This window comes from Eschrichtius robustus, chromosome 17, assembly GCF_028021215.1.
Source record: "Eschrichtius robustus isolate mEscRob2 chromosome 17, mEscRob2.pri, whole genome shotgun sequence".
Classification (NCBI taxonomy): domain Eukaryota; kingdom Metazoa; phylum Chordata; class Mammalia; order Artiodactyla; family Eschrichtiidae; genus Eschrichtius; species Eschrichtius robustus.
This window is the reverse complement of record NC_090840.1, coordinates 79,612,280-79,633,237: the sequence shown is the minus strand read 5'-3', so window position 1 is coordinate 79,633,237 and position 20,958 is coordinate 79,612,280. Positions and strand designations below refer to the sequence as shown.

General features: G+C 47.5%; 1 long non-coding RNA gene across 2 annotated transcripts in view; it reads right to left on the bottom strand.

The window, feature by feature from the left end:
• Nucleotides 1-2,065: 2,065 nt before the first annotated feature.
• The window catches only part of LOC137751466 (uncharacterized), a 48,402-nt gene continuing 29,509 nt past the window's right edge, over nt 2,066-20,958 (bottom strand). For both annotated transcript variants that reach the window (XR_011070804.1, XR_011070803.1), the window contains exons 2-3: nt 5,626-5,725; nt 2,066-5,116 (exon numbers count right to left, since the gene is read on the bottom strand). This is a non-coding gene — a long non-coding RNA (uncharacterized lncRNA). The remainder of the gene's footprint in view (nt 5,117-5,625; nt 5,726-20,958) is intronic.

The window sequence follows — 20,958 nt, the reverse complement described above, 5'->3', positions numbered from 1 at the left end:
TCACTTTGAGCCACCGGAGGGCACGATAACATGCATTGGGATTTAGGGGAAGAAAGTTGGTTTTGGTTTTGGTTTTGGTTTTTCTCTACCAGGCCCAGTTGTCAGCAAGGTCTTGTAAGTTTCTAGCTGCTGGGAACTTGGCTACTTCTGAGCGTGGCTAGTGTCCCTACCCATGAAAGGGTGTTGACTGAAATGTGAGGCTGTAACATTTGTAAGGAGAGATGACAGAGGATTTTTTTCCAAGTTTGACTTCGTCATGCTCCCTTCCTTCCCCCGACGCTCCTAGTAAGAGGGTCCAGAACACGCAGGCCAAGCACCCTGTTCCCTCTGCCCAGATTTCCCCCCAACCCTTTCTCCTCCTCATCTTCCAGGACCACCTTCTCTCTGAGTCCCCATAACCAGACAAACTTAGTGGTTCCGTTAATATTTATTCCATTGGATTGTATTCGTGTTATTTTAATTAAGATTTCTTAACAGTCAGAAAATTACTTATTTTCTAATATGTCTCAGGTGCATCTCGTAAAAGACCAGAGGATCATTTACTTTTGTCCTGTACCCTTCGGGGAAGCTGACTTTCAACCTCTGCTGACCAGTGCTGGGCCAATACTTTCCTTGCGTCCCCATAGCAGCAACTGCTGGAGGCCGGGGATGTACCCCAGCCCACTTTGTATCATCGGTGCCAAGCAACGTGTTGGGCCGTGGTCGGTGCCCAAGGACGCTTGCTGGATGAAGAACAAGAGGATGAATGGAATAGCTGTTCTCATTCCATGACCGTAGCTCTAACCATCAGGCCACACTACTGGCATCTGAGGCTGACACATGCACCATAGCAGAGGGGCTGGTGTCAGCAAAATGGCAGCATTTCATGCGATCCTGTCCCTCCCGCTCTCACAGCCTCCGTGGCTCTCTAACGCACTTAAATGAAAGTGTAGCGCCTCACCGTGACCTACGAAGACCTGCATCCCAGCCTCCTCCCCTACCTTCTCTCTGCCACACTCCTCACCCGCCACGCTCCCGCGACACAACCTCTGTCCACACACACCCATCCTGCCCTCACAGTGGGGCCCTGAGCCACGCAGGTGCCTCTCCCTGGAACACCCCTCCTCTGATCACCCCATGGCTGGCTCCATTTCGACATTAAGATCTCAGTTTCAGTTTCACTTCTCTGAGAGGCCTCACCTGGTCATCCAACTCGAAACAGACACCCATCACTCTTGAACACGTGAGCCAGTTGCAATGCTCTGTATAGCGTTCACCCGGGTTTCTATATGTTGATTCGTTTATTGTCTGATTCCCCAAGTAGATGGCAAGACCCAGAAGGCCAGGCGTATCCCCAGTGCCCAGCACAGAGCCCGGCTCAGAGCAAGCCCCTATGTGCCAGGCAGATGCTTCTGAGATGAAGACCACAACTGCCCCCGGACCAGACCCTCTGCTTTCCCAGCCTGCACCCTGCTGACTCCAGACTCTGCCCTTCGGCCACAGTGAGGTGAGTCACACAAGAGGAAGAAGGCCAGGGTTCAAGAAGAAGTGAGTCTGCTGACACAGAAAACAAACTCATGGTTACCAAAGGGGAAAGGAGGGGGAGGGATAAATTAGGAGTATGGGATTAACATATACACGCTACTATGCATAAAACAGATAACCAACAAGGACCTACTGTATAGCGCAGGGAACTATACTCAATATTATGTAGAACCCTATAAGGGAAAAGAATCTGAAAAAGTTACACACACACACACATATATGTATGTATAACTGAATCGCTGTGCTATGCACCTGAAACTTAAGTGATATTGTAAATCAGCTATACTTCAATTTATAAATTTTAAAAAAAGAGGGCTTCCCTGGTGGCACAGTGGTTAAGAATCCACCTGCCAGTGCAGGGGACAAGGGTTCAAGCCCTGGTCCGGGAAGATCCCACATGCCACGGAGCAACGAAGCTCGTGTGCCACAACTACTGAGCCTGCGCTCTAGAGCCTGTGAGCCACAACTACTGAGCCCTTGTGCTGCAACTACTGAAGTCCGTGCACCGCAACGAAGACCCAACACAGCCGTAAATAAATAATTAAATAAATAAATAAATAATTTTATTTTTAAAAAAAGAAGTGAGTCTGGAGAAAAGTACAACAAGCCAACCAAACAGGGATCTGGGATTTAAGAGCCAGCAAATGCACCACTTAAAGCGCTCGGAGTTGCCCGGATTTCCCAAGGTGAGCAAGAGACAGAAACAAGCAGTAGTCAGGAACATAAGCATGGGTTCTAGAGAGCATGGATTCGATTCCAGCTCCTCTGCTTACTAGAGATGACCTTGGACAAGTTACTTCACTGCCCTGTGCCTCCGTTTTCTCATCTGTAAAATGGAGATGATAATCATAATATCTGCATCACAAGGTTTTGGTGAACTTAAATTACTTAATGCTTTTAAAGCACCGACATACAGCAAGCATGTTAGCTGTTATTATTAGGCATACTTGCTCTCTTATATCAAGAGGGCTTTTTTGTGTATGTCTCCCTAGCAAAGCTGTCAACTCAGAGAGGGCAGCGGGGGTGACGGTGCCCCCTTCTTCCCGGCTACCTGGCACTTTCCATCCCATGAGGATAAGTGAGGTCTCTCTGGGCTCCAATGAAAACCAAGGGTTTTTGGATTCAGGGGCCTGCCAATCCAGCTGAAGGCGCTGGGTTCTGCTTACACACGCTTCTGTTTCCTCTCCTCTTCATTTCCTTAGCTTTAACAAGCCGTTTGCAAGTCCCCTGTTTTCCAAAAGGAGCCGCTTCACAAGAGTGGGCTGGACCCATATGCAGGAGACGCAGCTCTGCGAGAACATTAAAATAGATGCCTTTCCTTTTAGGTTACTTCTGCTTCCCCACCCCCTCGTGAGCAGCAACACTCCATCGCGAGGCCCCCCCGGAAAAGCTCTCTCCGGGAGGAATGTAATGGATGTCCCGCGGAATTGCCAACACTGCAGCCGATTTCCAAGGCGAATTGCCCTCTAGCCATCAAAGCAGCCCTGAGCCAGACGTGCATTTGCGAGGAAGACCCCGAGCCAGCCTCTCCCAAGGGTCTTGCCAGAGGCAGCAAAAAGAAAGCCGCTGCTGGAACAAAATAAAATGAGAGAAACAAGGAAGGACATGAAAGCCACTGGAATCAATAGATACACCCCCACGTAGGCCCCTTGCCACCTTCACCAAACCCAGGGCCACACAGCGTCTTGCAGTCCCGGCAAATGAGCTTTCCAGCCACCTCCTCCCAAGGGGGGCAAAAGGAGTGGAGGTCTGGGTCGGAGCTTGGAAGGCTGTGCAGCCAGAGCTGCGTGGGTGGCTGTCCTCAGGGCCAGGCTCCTTCCCGCAGGGAAGACCCATCGGGCCGCTCTGCCCTCCCCTCTCATCCATCAGTTCCACGCCGGCCAGGCAGGCAAGGCACACGTCCCTCTGGGGAGGCTAACAATAAAGAACAAGGCCACTAAACCCGTTCCTACGGGATCCACGCAGGCATTTCCTCTGGGGTGACGGAGCCCGGCTCTTCTTGAACCGAGCAGACAGCCGGAGGGGAGGCAGCACCTGAGCTCACCCCCAAGGAGCTGTCTGATCTCCAGGAGCGCTGAGGATACTGCACTGAACCTTCCAACCTGCGTTCTCACTGAGCCCCATGGCCCTGTACCTCTGCATTTACAGGTGACCAAGCTGAGGCTCAGAGAAGCTGGGGAAAGCGCCCAAGGTCACAGGCATAGGGAGTGGCAGGAACCGGGTTGCAAGCCAGGTCCTCAGGAACCTGCCACCTCCTGTACTCTGGCCGCTGCCTCCGAGCCTGGATTCCTGTCTGTGCAGCGGGGGGAACCGCAAGGATGCAGGTAACACAGGGAAGCACCTGACACAGGTTCCCCCCTGTGAGTTCCCCAGCCACACGGGAAGACAGACACTTCTGCTTGTGCCAGCCCCTCCCCGGCTGGTCACCGGCCAGAGTGTGTCCTCCCTGGAGAAGGCGCCCCTCACTCATCTCTGTGTTCCTTCTGCCCCACTCAGGGCTCTGGCGTGATGGTCACACAGTCGGTGCTTCTGGGGCTGAACTGAATCCGCTGGGCCTACTGTAAGTGGGGAAGGTGGGAAGGACGAGATCTCTGCTGAGGTGCATGATAATAATAAGACCCGGGTCTCCTCAAGCCCAGCAGAAAAATGAAAAGATGAAATCGAGGAAGATGCCGGTCCCAAAGCGATCAGTGCCTCCCAGCTCTTGACTCGCTCGGGCAGCCCAGCTGCAGCACGAGACACGTTTCCTTTCTTTCCTTTGGGAAAGAGAGCAGCAATCTGGGATTTGGCTGGAATCAGGGGCTTCTCCACTTACGTGCTTATTTGTATGGAAAATTCGGAGCAAAGCTGCAAGGCCCCAGCAAGCTACCTCTGGACTGACTTGAGAACACAAGTGACGGAATGACTTCCAGAGGTGAATACCCCCAATTGTAGATGATGAAAGCCAGCCGAGCGATTCCTACAGTCACCCAGCAAAACCCCCGGCAGACAAGGAGAGGAAGTCACTCTTCTCTCCCTCATGTACAGCCTCAGCTTCATTCAGGAAGCTCCTCGGGGCTCCTCATCCACGCCAGGCACCAGGCTAAGCGCCATGGGGAAAGCAGAGGCTGGGATACAGCTGGAAGAGCAATGCTGGAGCCTGGAGTCTGGGTGTGAATCCCAGCCCTGCCACTTTGTAGTTGCAGGACTTTGGGCACATCGCCCCAACCCTCAGGGCAAGTCCCCTCTTGGACCAAGTGAGTCAGGAGGCTCGGGGAGTGGCAGTCACATGTTCCATGTCATGTAGACCCACTGGAGCAGACCGTGATCAAACAACATCTGTTCTCAACTCTGTTCTGTAGACCAATCACATTCCTGGAGGCACAGGAGAAACCAAGAGGGTTTGCTGGCACTGATTTTTATATCTATGAGCATTCCACCAAGAGATCTGTGTAGAAAAAGGAGACCCTCAGCTATGCAGGATGGTGGGCTCCGAGGCTGCTTCCTCTGACCATTTGTCGGTTGCCTACTCTTCGTTCGGGAAAACCACACCTGGTTCAGGGTAAATATATCTGGCTCAGGTTACCTAAGGGAGTTCGTTCACTCAGAAATCCTTAAGACAAAAATAATAGTAATAATAATTGAGAATAACAGAACACACAGTGTGATGAACTGTATACAGTTTGTAAAACAGTTAACATACAGAAAGTGTTCAGAAGTTGATAGGCAGCACTTTGCAAATAACAGAATGTGTGTGGGGTTCACTCCAGCCCCTTCTCCCTACAGAATGGTAAACGCCCCAGCTGAGCATGAAGACGAGAACGCTTGCCGTCCTGCTTCTGCCCAGCTCCTCTTCTCGTGAGGCGTGACCAGATGGATTGTTCTCCAAGGGATGGAGCTTCTCTAGAACAGCACTGCGGTGAGGTATGCGTGTTAGAGACACCCACATGGGGTGTAAATCCAGATCATTTGAGGTTGTTTGGTCCAGCTTGAACCACGGTTATCTCATCTATAAAATGGGCGTAAGCATACCTAGCTCACAGGGCTGTAGAGAGAATTCTAGGAAATATACCAAAAGCACTCCACACATAGACGTTCTCAAAATATGGAAATTAATCTTACAGTCTGTCAGTGGAGAGGCCTTCCAGGAGCAGAGTCTTCTTAGCTTTGCAGAGTCAGAAATCTGATTTTGTCAGCCCATGGAGAGTTTAAACCACATACCCTGAAACGGAAACATAAATCAAAATGCCAATTTATTCATTTACGTTGAGAAATCACTGGCAAGGTGTATTAGTTTCCTCTTGCTGCTGTAACAAATCACCACAAATTTAGTGGCTTAAAACAACAGAAATTTATTATCCTACAGTTCAGTAGGCCAGAAGTCTGGCACCCGTCTCACTGGGCTAAAATCAAACTGTCAGAAGGCTGCGTTCCCGTGGAGGCTCTAAGAATCTGTTCCCGTGCCTTTTCCAGCTCCTAGAGGTGGCTGCATTCCTTGGCTTGCTGCCCTCTTCCTCCATCTGCAAAGCCAGAAACACTGGCTGAATCCTTCTCACAACTCATCGCTCTGACCTCACGCTGCTGCTACTGCTTCCCTCTTCCACTTTTAAGGACCCTCGTGATTACATGCAGCCCACCCAGATAATCCAGGATAACCTCCCTATTCTAAGATCAGCTGATTAGCAACCTTAATGCCATCTGCAACCTTAATTTGCATTTGCCATTTAGCATAACATAGTCACAGGTTCTAAGAATTAGGACACCGACATCTTTGGGGGTGGAGACATTATTCTGCCTACCACATATGGGAACAAGAATACTTGAGTTCATATAACGAATACGTTATTTCCCTGTAGACAGGTCTACCCAACAGGCTTGGTGAGCATGAAACTGGAACCACAATGGCGTCAGACTTAACACAGGCCAGGGTGTCCACCTCCACCATGGACACGGCTGAACCAATGGACGCAGGTATGACTCCTTCCCTGATGAGAGCTGGGCTGGTCCTGACAATATTTGCCTCTATGACTCCCTTTTCCATTCCTCCAAGGCTGAGTAACCACCAACACCACCACCAGTAGCTAAAGCTGCCTACTTATGGACACGCTTTTTCTTTAGGGAATGATACTGAGGTCTTAGGTGACCTGGATGTCTTCATGCTTAAATGGCCACATTTGGCATCTCTGTTGTAATCCATTATGGGCGGGATTTAGAGTTGAATACTCTTAAGTGTAAACTTATCTCCAAGTTCTTAGGGAACCTCTAACTATGTCCCCCAAGTGCTCAGGACAAAAGGAACCCAATCCTCTGGGTGCTCAGAAAGGCCTTCTTAGTGTCAGCAGCACAGTGATGTACTGGAGGGTAAATCAGATGTAGCTCCAGATGTGAGACATCCCATCCCAAGACCTTCAAGAGAGGCTCAGGGCTTCAGAGGAGAAAGGGGTCTGTAAGCTGGAGGGAGTTGAAAAGAGGATCCAGAGCTGTGGCTTGGCTGTTTCAACACTAACTGAATCATTTGACTGTGGAAGGCTTTGTACTGTGACCCATTTTCATCATGCCCAGACTTGACTGTGGGCAATTTTCCCTTAATTTTAAATACTAACCCAAAGGGAAAAGAACAAGTTGTTTGTTCTTATGATCACACAGTAGGTATGAAACCATATGCTGTTTTACAGTTGCCAAGATTCTTAATTATGTTCTTTATGTTCTGCATAATGATGAGTATGTATTGGGTGGTGTTTTAGGATCACTGGGGTGGGTGTTGTCTTTCATCAGGTACCAACAACAGCTGACATTTACCGGGTGCTTTCTTCTTGCCAGGCACCGCGCTCAGCATCTTCCTTGTATCCCATCACTCAACCCTCACAGTAATGCTAGGAGTTAGGTCCTATTATTATCTTGATTTTTGCAAATGAGGCAGCTGCAGCTTGGAGAGCTTAGGTAGCATTGCCAAGATCGTACCGCTGCATCACACAGCTAGAGCCCAGATTTGAACCCAGCTAGGCTCCCATCAGAGCCTATGAGTGTAAGGGCTCGGCAGCTTCCATGCCTTGTTTACCCTTGACAGGAGGATTTGTATTGCAAGCAGATGAGACAGTAATCATAATCTTAAATTGTGGGAAAATACACATAATATAAAATTTACCATCTTAACTGTTTCAAGTGTACGGTTTAGTGCTACTAAGTACATTCACACTGTTGTGCAACCATCACCACCATCCATCTCCAGAACTCTTTTCGTCTTCCAGAACTGAAACTCTGTGCCCATTAAACACTAACTCCCCTCCCCCTCCCTGCCCCCCAACCCCCGGCAACCACCATTCTGCATTCTCTCTCTATGAATCTGACTATTCTGGATACCTCATACAAATGGAATCATACAGTGTCCTCCTGTGAGTGGCTTATTTTACTTAGCATAATGTCCTCAAGGTTCATCCATGTTGTAGCATGTGTCAGAATACTTGAGTCTATGTAGCCAGAATTTAACATGTGTCAGAATGCCCTTCCTTTTTAAGGCTGAATATCCACTGTATGTATATATATATATATATATATAATATATATACATACCTCATTTTGTTTATCTACTCATCCATCGACAAACACTTGGGTTGTTTTCACCTTTTAGCTATTGTAAATAATGCTGCTCTGAAATGGGTGTACAAATATCTCTTTGAGATCCTGCTTTCAATTCTTTTTGGTACAAATCTAGAAGTGGAATTGCGGGATTATATGGTAATTCTATGTTTAATTTTTGAGCAATTGCCACACTGTTTTATCTATAAACTGCACCATTTTATATTCCCACCAACAGTGCACAAGGGCTCTAATTTCTTCACGTCCTTGCCAATACTTATTATTTTCTGGGGTTTTTTTTAATAGTAGCCATCCTATTGGGTGTGAGATGGTATCTCAATGTATTGATGTACATTTCCCTAATGATTAGTGATGTTGAGCATCTTTTCATGTGCTTGTTGGCCATTAGTAATCATAACCTTAATATCCTTACCCACACCAATAATGAAAATACTGAATAGACCCAAGCTCTCCTGCAGGGCTGTTTTGAGGATTAAATGAGAAAACAGACATGGAAAAACTAGCATGGCACCTGGCAAAGAGTGGGTATGCAGCAAATGGTAATTCTGTATCGGTTAGCATTGACACAATAGTGCTACATAACAAATCACCTAAGCTCAGCAGCTGAAACAACAACCATTTATTACTGCTCATGAATTTATGGACCAGATGATGGTTCTGGTCTTGACTGGGCTTATTCATGCATCTACAGTCAGCTGCAGGTTGGACAGGCAACTCTGTGGATTTTGGCTGGGCTCTTTCACATGTTTGGAGTTGGACTGGTTCTAAATTGGTCTAAGCTCTGATTGGGATGCCTCAGAGCTTCTTTACATGTCTCTTCCTTCCTTCCAGGAGATTAGGCAGGCATGGCCTCACAGTAATGCCAGGGGCCCAGCAGAAACATGAAAGCACATTTCCAACCTTCTGCTTGGGTCAAGTTTGCTACTGTCCCACTGGTCAAAACAATCATGGTAGACAGAGTTCTAAGATGAGCCCCAGTGAGTCATACCCATGTATAACCCCCTACTCCTGGATACAGATGGCACCTGTGCCTTGTTTCTGGTCAATAGAATATGGCATAGGTGGGACTGTCACTCACATGATTTCCAGTGAGTGATTTCCTGCTAACAGACTACCTGTTAGCAGACTGGCATTAGAGTTTCTCCCTCTGGTCTTGAAGAAGTGAGCTGTCATGTTGCGCCACATGGAAAGGAACCATGAGTGACCTCTAGATGCTGAGAGTAGCCTCCAGCTGACAGCCAGCAGGAGAACAGACATCAGTCCTACAGCTGCAAGGAACTGGATTCTGCCAATAGCCTTCCGAACGTGGAAGAGGAATCTGAGCTATAGAAAGGAAGACAGCCCAGCTGATACCTTGATTGCAGCCTTGTGAAACTTTAAGGACCCACCAAGCCATGCCCAGATCCTTGACCCACAGAAACTTTGAGGTAATAAATGTATGTTGTTTTAGTCTGCTAAGGTTGTAGAAATTGGTCATGCAAGATAGGAATCTAATACAACAAGTTGCATGGCCAGTCCCAGAGCCAGCATGCAGAGCACTTCCAAAGGGTGGGATACAGAGCGACGTGGACAACTGGGAGGATGAACACATGCCATCCATCACCCTCTCCAGCACCGACGAGGCTGGCCAATGCTGGCAGCACCTTGTCAAAGTAACACTGCGCCACCATGACTGCACGCTCTACAAACTTGGATCAGCCTTGCCTTTTCTCATTTTTTACAGATCATATAACCTGACTATGCCGGCAACTGTAGATGCAAAAAAAGGAGGAGTTTGGAAGTAGGATCAGTGTACTGGATGAGAACAAGAATTCTGGAGCCAGGTATCATGGGGTCAAGTCCCAGCTCTCATACCTATCAGCTGTGTGACCCTGGACAAGTTACTTAACCTCTCTGTGCCTTCATGACATCAGTGAAAAAGATAACAGTCCTATCTTAGGGTTGTTTTGGAAATTATGTAAGTTAGTATACATGAAGCACTCAGAACAGTGCCTGGGATCTTGTAAATACCGTGTAAGTGTTTGCCACGTTATTCTGTTTTTAAATGGTCGATCAACATCATGATTACAGTCATTCCAACAGAATACCCTAAGGGGAAACTCTATTCCCTGATACTATGGATAAACACACATTTTCTTTATGTGCTCCAAAACTCCTATAAATACAAGACATATAGAAAAATGCACAACTAAAATACTCGCTGTAAAACATACAACCAATATAATGTCACATAGAGAGGAACAAGAGATAAACTGGAAAGTACATCATTTTCACAGTAAATTCCTTTTAGAACTGTAAGCCTCATAGAATAATCCTATTTTATTGAGATGTCTTCTTCCTTTTGGAATTTATCATGGGCACTTACTAACAAATTCTAGTTCTTGCCTTTTTATTTCCAAGGAAGGTATTCCCTAACGCATAGGTTTTATGATGCTTGTAACAAAGTGCATAATAACCTCAACTTCACAAGTCAAGGTGGGAATCCTGGATTTTTCCCTTGTAACCAGGACAAGCAGCCAGGCTTTGGAAAGGAAGTGCCCTTCATGGCAGGGGACCTGAAGTCAAGTTACCACTTGACTTCTTACTACTTAACCCTACCACTTACTACTTGAGGGGCCTGAGCTGCCTGGGCCTTAGTTTCCCTGGTAACATGAACAAGCCCTGATTTACAAGAAAGAAATGAGGACCAGAGGAGGAAAAGGATGAAAAGGAGCTTTTTAAAACTATACTTGAAATTAAGAAGTAGTACATCTCAGAGTCCCATCAGGAGACAGAAATTCTACCAGTCACTTGAACAGAGAGAAGCTGGTATAAAGAATCATCAACCAGGTACGAGAGAAATGAAAAGAAAAAAAAAGGGGACACTGGGAAATCACAGAGTCACAACTGCAGAAGCAGCCAGCAGCCCAGGACTGGGACACGGAAGGAGAGTCTGGTGTTACTAATGCTTCAAAGCTCCGAGGAGGGGCCCTGTGGAGCTGGAACACGGACATCTAAGGAAAGCGCTGCAGCTGGCTAGTGGGGGCCTTTCTTTGTCGTGGGCACACGGAAGTTGACCCTGGAGTGTGGAACCTGTCACCGCAACCCATGTGACTCCTGGGGTCAACTGTAGTGACAACTGGGAGGAGGAACAGACTGAAGGATACAGTGTTCCTGTGTCTTCATAGACGCCCTCTGGCACCTGCCATGGAAGAACCTAACGCGGAGCCCGTGGGGGGCTAGAAATGTGGTTTCAGAGGCCCAGTCCCAGCATCTCAGAGCAGAGTAGAAAAGGCTGGGTTTAGGGCTGAGGGTCAGTGAGTTCACGCCCAGCATTAGAAGGTGGAGAAAAGGGCATGAAACCCATTGTCAGGGGCAGCCCCTTCTGAGTGGTGTGGAGCCCCAGCTGCTCCCTGCACCCCGATTTCACCTGTAAAACTGGACTGTTAGACAGGCTGTGGTTGCTTCATCTCTGATGCGGGAGTTTCTGAGTGTGGGACCTCTGTACAGCCTTCAACGGGCTCCTCTTCTGGAAGGTGCCCTCCCTCGGTTGATTTTTCTTTGAGAGAAAGAGAAAGGTAGACAGACACATAACTGGGTTTCCTGGAGGCTGAGCTCGGATTAAGGGATCCAGAGGCTCCTTGCATCTCAAGGTCAAGGACGGATCGCACGACTTCCAGGTGCTGGAATCACAGGTGGGGCCCATCAGCCTAGGGAGGATTCCTCGGTCCCGTGTGTACCCGCCATGCACTGCCAGGGGCTGATATCTCACGGCTGCGCTCCTGAGCCCACTGCAGAGCTGGCCCACACGGCCCTCTGTCCCTGGCTCCCGCTCACCACCGTCCAGCCCACGGACCTCCTGCCTCAGCCTCAAGCTCCCCGAGCGCTCACCCACCTCAGACACTTGGCACCAGCCTCTGTCTGGATTGCCCTTTGCAGATCTTTGCATGCCTGGCTTGTAATTCAGATCCCGGCTCAAGTTTCTCTTTCTCCGAGAGATACCTGCCATGCCTTCCACCTCTCTCTCTCAGATACTCTTGAATTTGACCCTGCTTCACCTCCTTTACAGTATACGTCATTGTTTTTAACTTACTTGTTTCCTTTTATTTTCCCCACCTAGGATGCAGAAGCTGAGGGTGGCAACCTTTTCTATCCTGTTCGCGGATTCAACAGTTGCTAATCAAGGGAGGGGCAGCCAAGAAACCACCTGAGGCAAGATTAAAGGGACCAGAGGAGCTCATCAAGATTAGGACACGACCACCTGAGACAGGATTAAAGGCGAGCAGGCCCTGCACACCCCCTAATCTTTTCAGAGACCCTGCCCTTGAACCATTGTTATAAAACCCCTCATCAAATCCTCCGGGGGCTGGGACACATAGTTTTTTGAGGCCCCCTTTGCCCGGCAAAGCAGTCAAGATATCCTTTTCTACCTCGCCCAAAACTCTGTCTCTGAGATTTGATTCAGCACTGGTGTAGAGAGGCAGAGCTTTTGACATCAGGGGCGCGGGGAGTGTAGGCTGTGCGGTCAGGTGGCTGGGATTCAGGTTCTGGCTCTGCCTCTTTCTGGCTGTGTACCTGGGCAGGTTGCATCATGGCTCTGTCCTCGGTTTCTTCAGTCATGAAGGGGGTATCTGAGAAATCCTTTCCTCAATGGGTTGTTAACTGAAATAATCTATGAGAAGCCTCTAGCACAGGACCCAGTGCAGTGAGTATTCAGTAGAGTACGACTGACAGAGAGTAGCTAGAAATAGGAAAGATTAAGATGACCGCTGATCTTACCTGCAAAGTACAGGAGATGGACCAGAGGTGGGGTGAGGTGGGAAAGACAGGACCCTTCAGGGTGGATTAGGGCCCTCGTCTTCCTGTTAGTGCCTTATAGACGCCCCATCCCAGGGTGTACTCCTGTCAGCATAGTTTCCTTTCCAGATCTCTCTTCCCCACTAGACTGTGATGTCCTTGTGGGCAGGGACTGTCTTATTCACCCCATGGAGGGAAAGAAGTGCTGTCATAGATGAAAGGGAGTCACCCATTCTTTGGCAGAGAGTAAAAATCAAAAGGGTGGTTGTTACAGAGCGAAAATCCTAAAGAGCCATCTCCAGCAAGCCTGCTCTCCTGTCCCAGGACTAGAGTGGTCTTTTCCCACTTGGCCTTGCCTCAGAGGGACCCCTGAGGTCAAGTGTCCAGTTTGGAGCCTTGAGATGGGTGTGGCTCTGTTCTCAGCCCGAACCGCCCCTACTCCCTCCCCTCTCAGCTCCCTTCATTGCGTCGTTTATTTACACACCTCCGCTCCTAGAGTTTAGACCCTGTTAAAAGCTATTAAGAAAACGTCATCCACCCTTGTAACTAGGCGATAAATAAAAATGAAACAAAAATCAGTACCGGAAAAAGAATACGTGCTGGTCCGTAATTCAATGTAAGGAAAAGCTTGCAAACTGCTAAGGCTTTCAACAGAATGAAGGGCAGCTGCGGGACAGCCCCACTCCCCCCTCCCCACCCCACCGCCTGCCCCCCTGGGAGTTTTGCAAACAAGAGCTGCAACCACCTGTTGGAAAAGCTGCAGCGTTGCCTGCAGTGAAAGTTGGACATGATATTGGTAGGCACTGCATGACTTCCCTGGGCTCCTCCAAGAAAAATGTTCTGGGTGTCTAAGGTGTCTAAATCCTGCTCTGACACCCCAGTCCCTTATGTCTGCGCAGAGAGAGGGAGAGAAGCCTGGCAAGTAGCCATCCCAAGTCAGAGGGACCCCAGCCTGGCCGCTCTGTGGTCACTGAACGATGCCCTCCTTGAGCCTGGCTGACCCACTCTCTGGACGCACTCCTAAGGCCAGCTCCACAGAAATGCCAATGCCAGGTATGCAATTCTTAATTGAATACTTGGCAGAGAATGAGGACAATTCATTGGGTCCACTGCCCAAGGCTACATGTACGCAGGCAAGGGAGAAAGAGTCCCAGGCCAGAGCAAAGGATGCCAATTTCCACTTGGCAAAGGGACAGGCGTTTCAGAGAGGATTACAGGGCAGTTCTAACCAGCTGTCACAAGGGCCGAGTGTTGTTCTAACCGGTTGCCCCTGTGTGAACCCTCCTCTCCAGCCAGGCCAGTCTGCCCTTTCCCCTGAGCACCCAGTGCTAACTCCTACCTCACCCCTGCACACACTGTGCCCTCCCCTGGGCTGACTCCGCCCTGCTGGCAGCCCACTCACATCCTCTCCACCCTCCGAGGCCCAGCTGCAGCCCATCTCCTTTCTGAACCCTCCCCAGACCCCCAGACCATGGGGATCTCAGCAACTCCAGAACCACCGATTGGCTATTAGAATAATAACGACCACAGTGCCATGTATTAAGCTCTTACTGTGTGCCAGAACATTGCCAGGCATTGTACTAATTCTCAAAACAATCCTGCAAGGAAGGCAGCTGTCTTAAAGATGAAGAAACAGACTTTACCCTATTACCTAAGCTAGTGGACGACTAAGCCGGGCTTCCTGGCCCCAAATCCCACATGTCTTTCCGTGCAGAAATCAAATGTAGTTATTTTTCTTATGGGCTCCCCTTGTGAAACAGCCTACACTCCTTGAGATCAAGGACATAATCCTATGGTCCCTGAAGTTCTTACCGCTGGATACAAGCAAAAGTCTTTCCACTAAATTTTCCCCTGTACCTGATCCATTACAAATTGGCTTTCTGTCACTTGTCACCAAAAGAATCCTAGAAAATGCAGTTTGGTAATGTCCTTCTCACTGAGCAACTCTGAGTGAGAATGGGGCTCAAGAATTCACCTACAGGAGGTAATAAGGCTACACCCTGGGCATCCTCATACAAGGCAGTGAAGGGCTGTAACTAAGCATTTGTGTACATTTCCAGTCCAAATTCCCCAAATTTGAATAATTTGGGGAAATAAGATTTTCCCAAACTCTTGAAGGTGTTGAGATGTATATTTAAAAAGCATGTTACGTAAGAATTCCCAGGAAATGAGAGAAAAATTATTGCAGTGCTGTCCCAGCTGGGAGCCATCCAACTGGCCAGAGAAGGTGGTCTGTCTCATTACTCCCTCCTTAGCCTTTGCCAGCCCGACCCCTGTGCTCGCTCTACTCTGAGCCTGCTCAGCCTATGCCTTTAGAATCTTGGAGTGTTGCCTCTGAGATGCACATGAACTGCCTCGCTCCGTGCCCGACACGCAGTGGGGCAAGTCACCGGATGTCTTGGCATTAGTGTAAGAAGACCTTGGAAGGCTCTAGAGCAAGGACCATAAACTCCAAGGCCTGCAGAGGCCTGGCAGGTAATAGAGAAGCATGAACGACAGCCATGCCAGCTCAGTGCTGACTAGTGGCTGCCTGCAGCCTCTGCATCACAGCGGGGAGAGCCTAACAGCTTTGGCGAGGCAGCAACTGCCCTGTCTGCCCAGTAAAGTCAGGATCAGAGTTGTTAGCCCTTCACAATTTTTCAGAAGCCATAGGTCCATAATATTCTGTGAAATCTACCCATTTTTATTTTATTTTATTTTTTTAATAAATTTATTTATTTATTTTTGGCTGCGTTGGGTCTTTGTTGCTGCACACGGGCCCTCTCTAGTTGCGGCGAGCGGGGGCTACTCTTCATTGCGGTGCGCGGGCTTCTCACTGTGGTGGCTTCTCTTGTTGTGGAGCACTGGCTCTAGGCACGTGGGTTTCAGTAGTTGTGGCACTGGGCTTCAGTAGTTGTGGCACGTGGGCTCAGAAGTTGTGGCTCGCGGGCTCTAGAGCGCAGGCTCAGTAGTTGTGGCGCACGGGCTTAGTTGCTCCGTGGCATGTGGGATCTTCTCGGACCAGGGCTCGAACCCGTGTCCCCTGCATCAGCAGGCGGATTCTTAACCACTGCGCCACCAGGGAAGCCCCCCATTTAAAAATATTGGCCATTTATTTAAACTGCTTTTAAAAATTTACCTGAATCAATAAACCCCATTGCAGCCTGGATCCTGCCTACAGATGGCCAGTTGATGACCCAACCACACAAGCAAGACCTGAGTCCAGGGAGGTGAGGCGACCAAGGGTCCACAGCCTGCTGGTGGCAGAGACAGCACGGAGACCGGACCTCCTGATGGCCAGGCTCCAGCCCAGCCCTCGCTCTGCAGGTCTCAGCAGGCGTGGATCCCTGCCAAGGTTGCTCTGATGAGCTACATCTGCAAGGTCACTTTTGCCAAGGTCCCTGCACGTCACTGCCACGTTCACCTCCCTAACCCACAACTCTTCAATGAATCTAGAAAAATAGTACAGATGAACCAATTTCCAGGGCAGGAATAGAGACGCAGAGGTAGAGAATGGATGTGTGGACATGGCGGGGTAAGAGGAGGATGGGACGAACTGGGAGATTAGGATTGACATATATACACTACCATGTGTAAAACAGACAGCTAGTGGGAACCTGCTGTAGAGCACAGGGAGCTCAGCTCGGTGCTCTGTGATGACCTAGATGGGGGGGATGGGGGGTAGGAGGGAGGTCCAAGAGGGAGGGGATATAGGTATACATACAGCTGATTCACTTCATTGTACAGCAGAAACTAACACAACATTGAAAAGCAATGATACTCCAATAAAAAATAAGTAAATAAAATAAAGTTTCAATGATTCCCAATTGCTTCTTGGACTCACATCCACTCTTCTGAGCTGAGCATAACGTTCTTTCTCTTTCCTTGCTTCCTCCAAGGTCATCCTGGGAGCTTTAGAATTTGACTCATTCATGCACCTGCATGTCCTGAGTACCCACTGTGCAGGGCACACTGCCCAGCCCTGGGGACACAGAGTCAGATAAGACCAAGGCTCCGCTCTGAGGAGCTGTGATGGTCAGTTTTATGTATCAGCTTGGCCGGGCCACAGTGCCCAGGTGTTTGGCCAACATCAATCTAGATGTTGTTGTGAAGGTATTTTTTAGGTGTGCTTACTGTTCATATCAGCAGACTTTGAATAAAGCAGATGCCCCCTGGTAATGTGGGTAGGCTTCATCCAATCAGTTGAAGTCTTAGAGAAAAGACTGAGGTCCCTGGAAGAAGAGAAAATTCTGCCTCCAGACTGCCTTAGGACTCAAGCTACAATATCAACTCTTTCCTGGGTCTCCAGTCTGCCAGCCTGTCCTGCAGATTTGGACTTGTCAGCCCTCACAATCACATGAGCCAATTCATTAAGATAACTCTCTCCACTCCAGATAGATAGATAGATAGATAGAATGATAGATAGATAGACAGAAAGAATGATAGATAGATAGATAGATAGATAGATAGATAGATAGATAGATAGATAGATAGATAGAATGATAGATAGAATGATAGATAGATAGATAGATAGATAGATGATAGATAGATAGATAGAATGATAGATAGAATGATAGATAGAATGATAGATAGATAGATAGAATGATAGAATGATAGATGATAGATAAACACACACACCCCTCCTTGGTTCTGTGTCTCTAGAGAATTATGACTAACATAGGAACTCATAGTCTACTGGGAAGTATACTGACTACGACTTCCTTTCATCATACTAAATTCACACTTGATGTGAAGGCACAAGAAAATGAAGGAAAGGACAAATTTTCCCCCAGACTTGTAAGCAAGAGTTTGTGTATCTGTGCTATGTGCATTTTTCAGAGAAAAGTGTCAAAGAATTTTGGCATCCCCCAAAACTCAAGGACCACTAAATTTCCTGGTCTTGGATGGCCCTTCCAGTCTGATTTTCTGTAATGTAGTGGGACATAAAGCATCTCTGTGGTTTGTTTTGCTCTCATTAACCAGAGACCTAGAAGGTTTCTGGTGCTGATTCCGAATGAAACCACTGAGGAATGATAGAAAGTGTCCTAAATCCAGAATCTGACATTTGTGGATCCAAACTCTATCTCTGCTGTTTACTCGCTCAATAACCCAGGGCATGTCACTTAAACTCTCTGAGCCTCGATTTCCTCATCTGTTAAATGGAAATAATACCATCCCACGGAGTGGCTGTGAGTCTTAAATGAGGAGGCAAATGTGACTGATCAGCACAGAGCCTCACCCACAGAGGTCACTCAGAAAATGTCCATTTATTAATTATTCACACAGCTACACTCAAGGTCTGAGGAGCCACCATCCTCAACTTGCAGGACTTCAGCATAAGCCGACCAAGGTCAAGTTGCTTTCTTTTTAGTCACAGACACACTGGCCTGCTGACTGGGTTTGGACCCAAACCATAAGGAAAAGAGTACATAATGCACCTGCTCCTTTAAATCCAAACTCCTAAGATAGGACAAATATTTTTCTCTTGTAGAGATAAGAGGATAATTATACCTCCCTCAAAAAATTGTCACAATGCCAGGACGCAAGTGCTTTACAAATGCCTGTCTGTCCTTCCTCAAATCCTGAAGGCAAAAGAGCGTGGAGGCCTAGAGCCTGGGGTCTGGAGTCAGGTAATCCAACCTTGCAGTTCTGTCTGATGGCATCCTGGTCTTCAGGCCTTGGTTTGCCCCAGTATCAAGCAACGTTGGTAAAATGAGGCATCTCGTAGTTTACAAGGATTTAATGAGACAAGTCATGCAAGACCTAGGCTCCCTCTCTAGTAGGGATTGGGAGCAAGTCCTATTATTATTACCTTAACTTTTGCAGGGAAAAGTGGTCACTGCTGGCACCGAGTTCTTGCTGTACATTTCTGCTTTGCCTAAACACTTTTTTTTTTTAATCGATCTTTATTGGAGTATAATTACTTCACAATACTGTGTTAGTTTCTGCTGCACAACAAAGCGAATCAGCCATATGCATACACATGTCCCCGTATCCCCTCCCAAGATCTTGAGCCTCCCTCCCATCCTCCCTATTCCACCCCCACCAGGTCATCGCAAAGCACGCAGCCGATCTCCCTGTGCTATGCGGCTGCTTCCCACCAGCCAACTATTTTACATTCAGTAGTGTATATACGTCGATGCTACTCTCACTTCGCCCCAGCTTCCCCCTCCCACCCCATGTCATCAAGTCCATTCTCTATGTCTACCTCTTTATTCCTGCCCTGCAACTAGGTTCATCAATACCATTTTTTTTTAGATTCCATATACAAGCGTTAGCATACGGTATTTGTTTTTCTCTTTCTGACTTACTTCACTCTGTATGCCTAAACTCTCTTGAACAGGCATTCTCTCGCCTGCCAGCAAAGAAGCCCCGGCAAATGTGCTTTGGAAATGTACTCTCTCACTTTACATTTTGGATCACTGTACTGGGCGGGCAATTACCTCTCATCCCCCTTTCCAGATGGGACATCTGAGGTCCGAGAGATGAAGCCACTTGCCCAGTGGGGCGTGGTTAGGAAGCAGTGGAAGAGTTTTATCCACTCCCGATGTTTCTGCCTCATCTTGCTGACTGCATGGGGGTCAGAAGGTTGATATAGCAGTGAGGAAATTTGGCAAAAGCTTCTTAGTCAGGAGGTCACAGAGCAGGAGAAAGCATGGAATTTTGCCCCTAATTATGTCCTGTTTAACTTGGCCTTCCCTGTAGCCAACAAAGCTAAACTGTCAGCAGAGGTCTTGCCCTTGGGTAGCCATCAGGAATTCTGACTTCTAATTTGGGCTGATCACTTTGGACAAGTTGTCCAGCCTCCCTATTCTCATCTTCCCATTTATAAGTCTGAGATAATAATAGCTTTCCAATGGCCTTTTTTTTTTTTTTTTTTTTGAACAGGGTTACATCATTTGTTCTCCTTAATTTGCTTTGTTTGGGTAGGCAGGAAATTATTTTCAGCCAGCAGCCAGTAATTACTAATCACACTGACAATCTGTAAAAAAAAAAAAAAAAAAGAACTGCCAAATGTATTTCAAGACTAGACCTCTATTTACTAACGAAACATTCCCCTGGGAGTGGGTTTCAGCTGACGTTCAGCCACTACTTGGCTGTGATTGGACCAGAATAGAAAGAGCACTGGACTGTTAGGGAGCCCCAGGTGAGGCTGGGAGACCCTGGTGAAGTCATTTTACCCGAGTCTCCCATTGATTCTTCAAACATAAAATGAGGGAGTTGGACTAAAAGACCTTTAGGGTCCTCTTCAGCAGAGCTGCTCTGACTCCACCTATAATAATCATTTAATAAAAGTAGTTCTCAGTCACCCTGGTCCCTCCCAATCTGCACCCTTCCTAGTCACCCTCCAGACAGCTACCAGTGTAAATCTAACTGTGCCACCCGCTGTGTGAAACTCCTCTGATAGCAGAGGAAGGGACATGAAGATCATGGTGTGTCCATGCAAATGTATAATAAGCAGTCATTTAAAATAAAACATAAAGAGGAGCTTTCAATAACATGGGGAAATGAAGAGCTTAATTTAGGTGAGAAAGGCAAGATGCAAAATTATGCAATAATATGTCAATAATTAAAAATGCATAAGACAAAGATTAGAAGGAAATGTCACAAGATGTGAACAGTGGTTAATTGACTCAGCCTACTAAGTAAGTGCCAGAGCTGGGACTTGAACCCAGGTTGCCGAGGGGAGAGTATGTGCACAAGTTGTTAGAGAAGTAGCATGAATAATAAACATCCAGTACTTTGAAGAATTCAAAGACAAAATTATCGGAATTGTGACATGGACCGAGAGACCCTATTTAGAGAAATCCTCATGGTTATCTATCAAGTACTCTACCATGGATTATAATCGAATAAAGTCAGTGAATGTATTTTTTCCAGATCATTCACTTTATTCCTTTCCTTCAGCAAAATTTGTTTACACATTAAGAAGCCATGTTTTGTTCATCCTTCAGACTCATCCTCTAAATATCTGTAGAAGCTAAGCAATAAATCTTTGGCAACTTAAGCAGTGAATCTTTTTATTTGTTCCATTAGATCGTCATTAGAGGTACTAGGTTAAATAGCTAAATGACCTCGTAATTCAGACAAAAATCCTGTCCT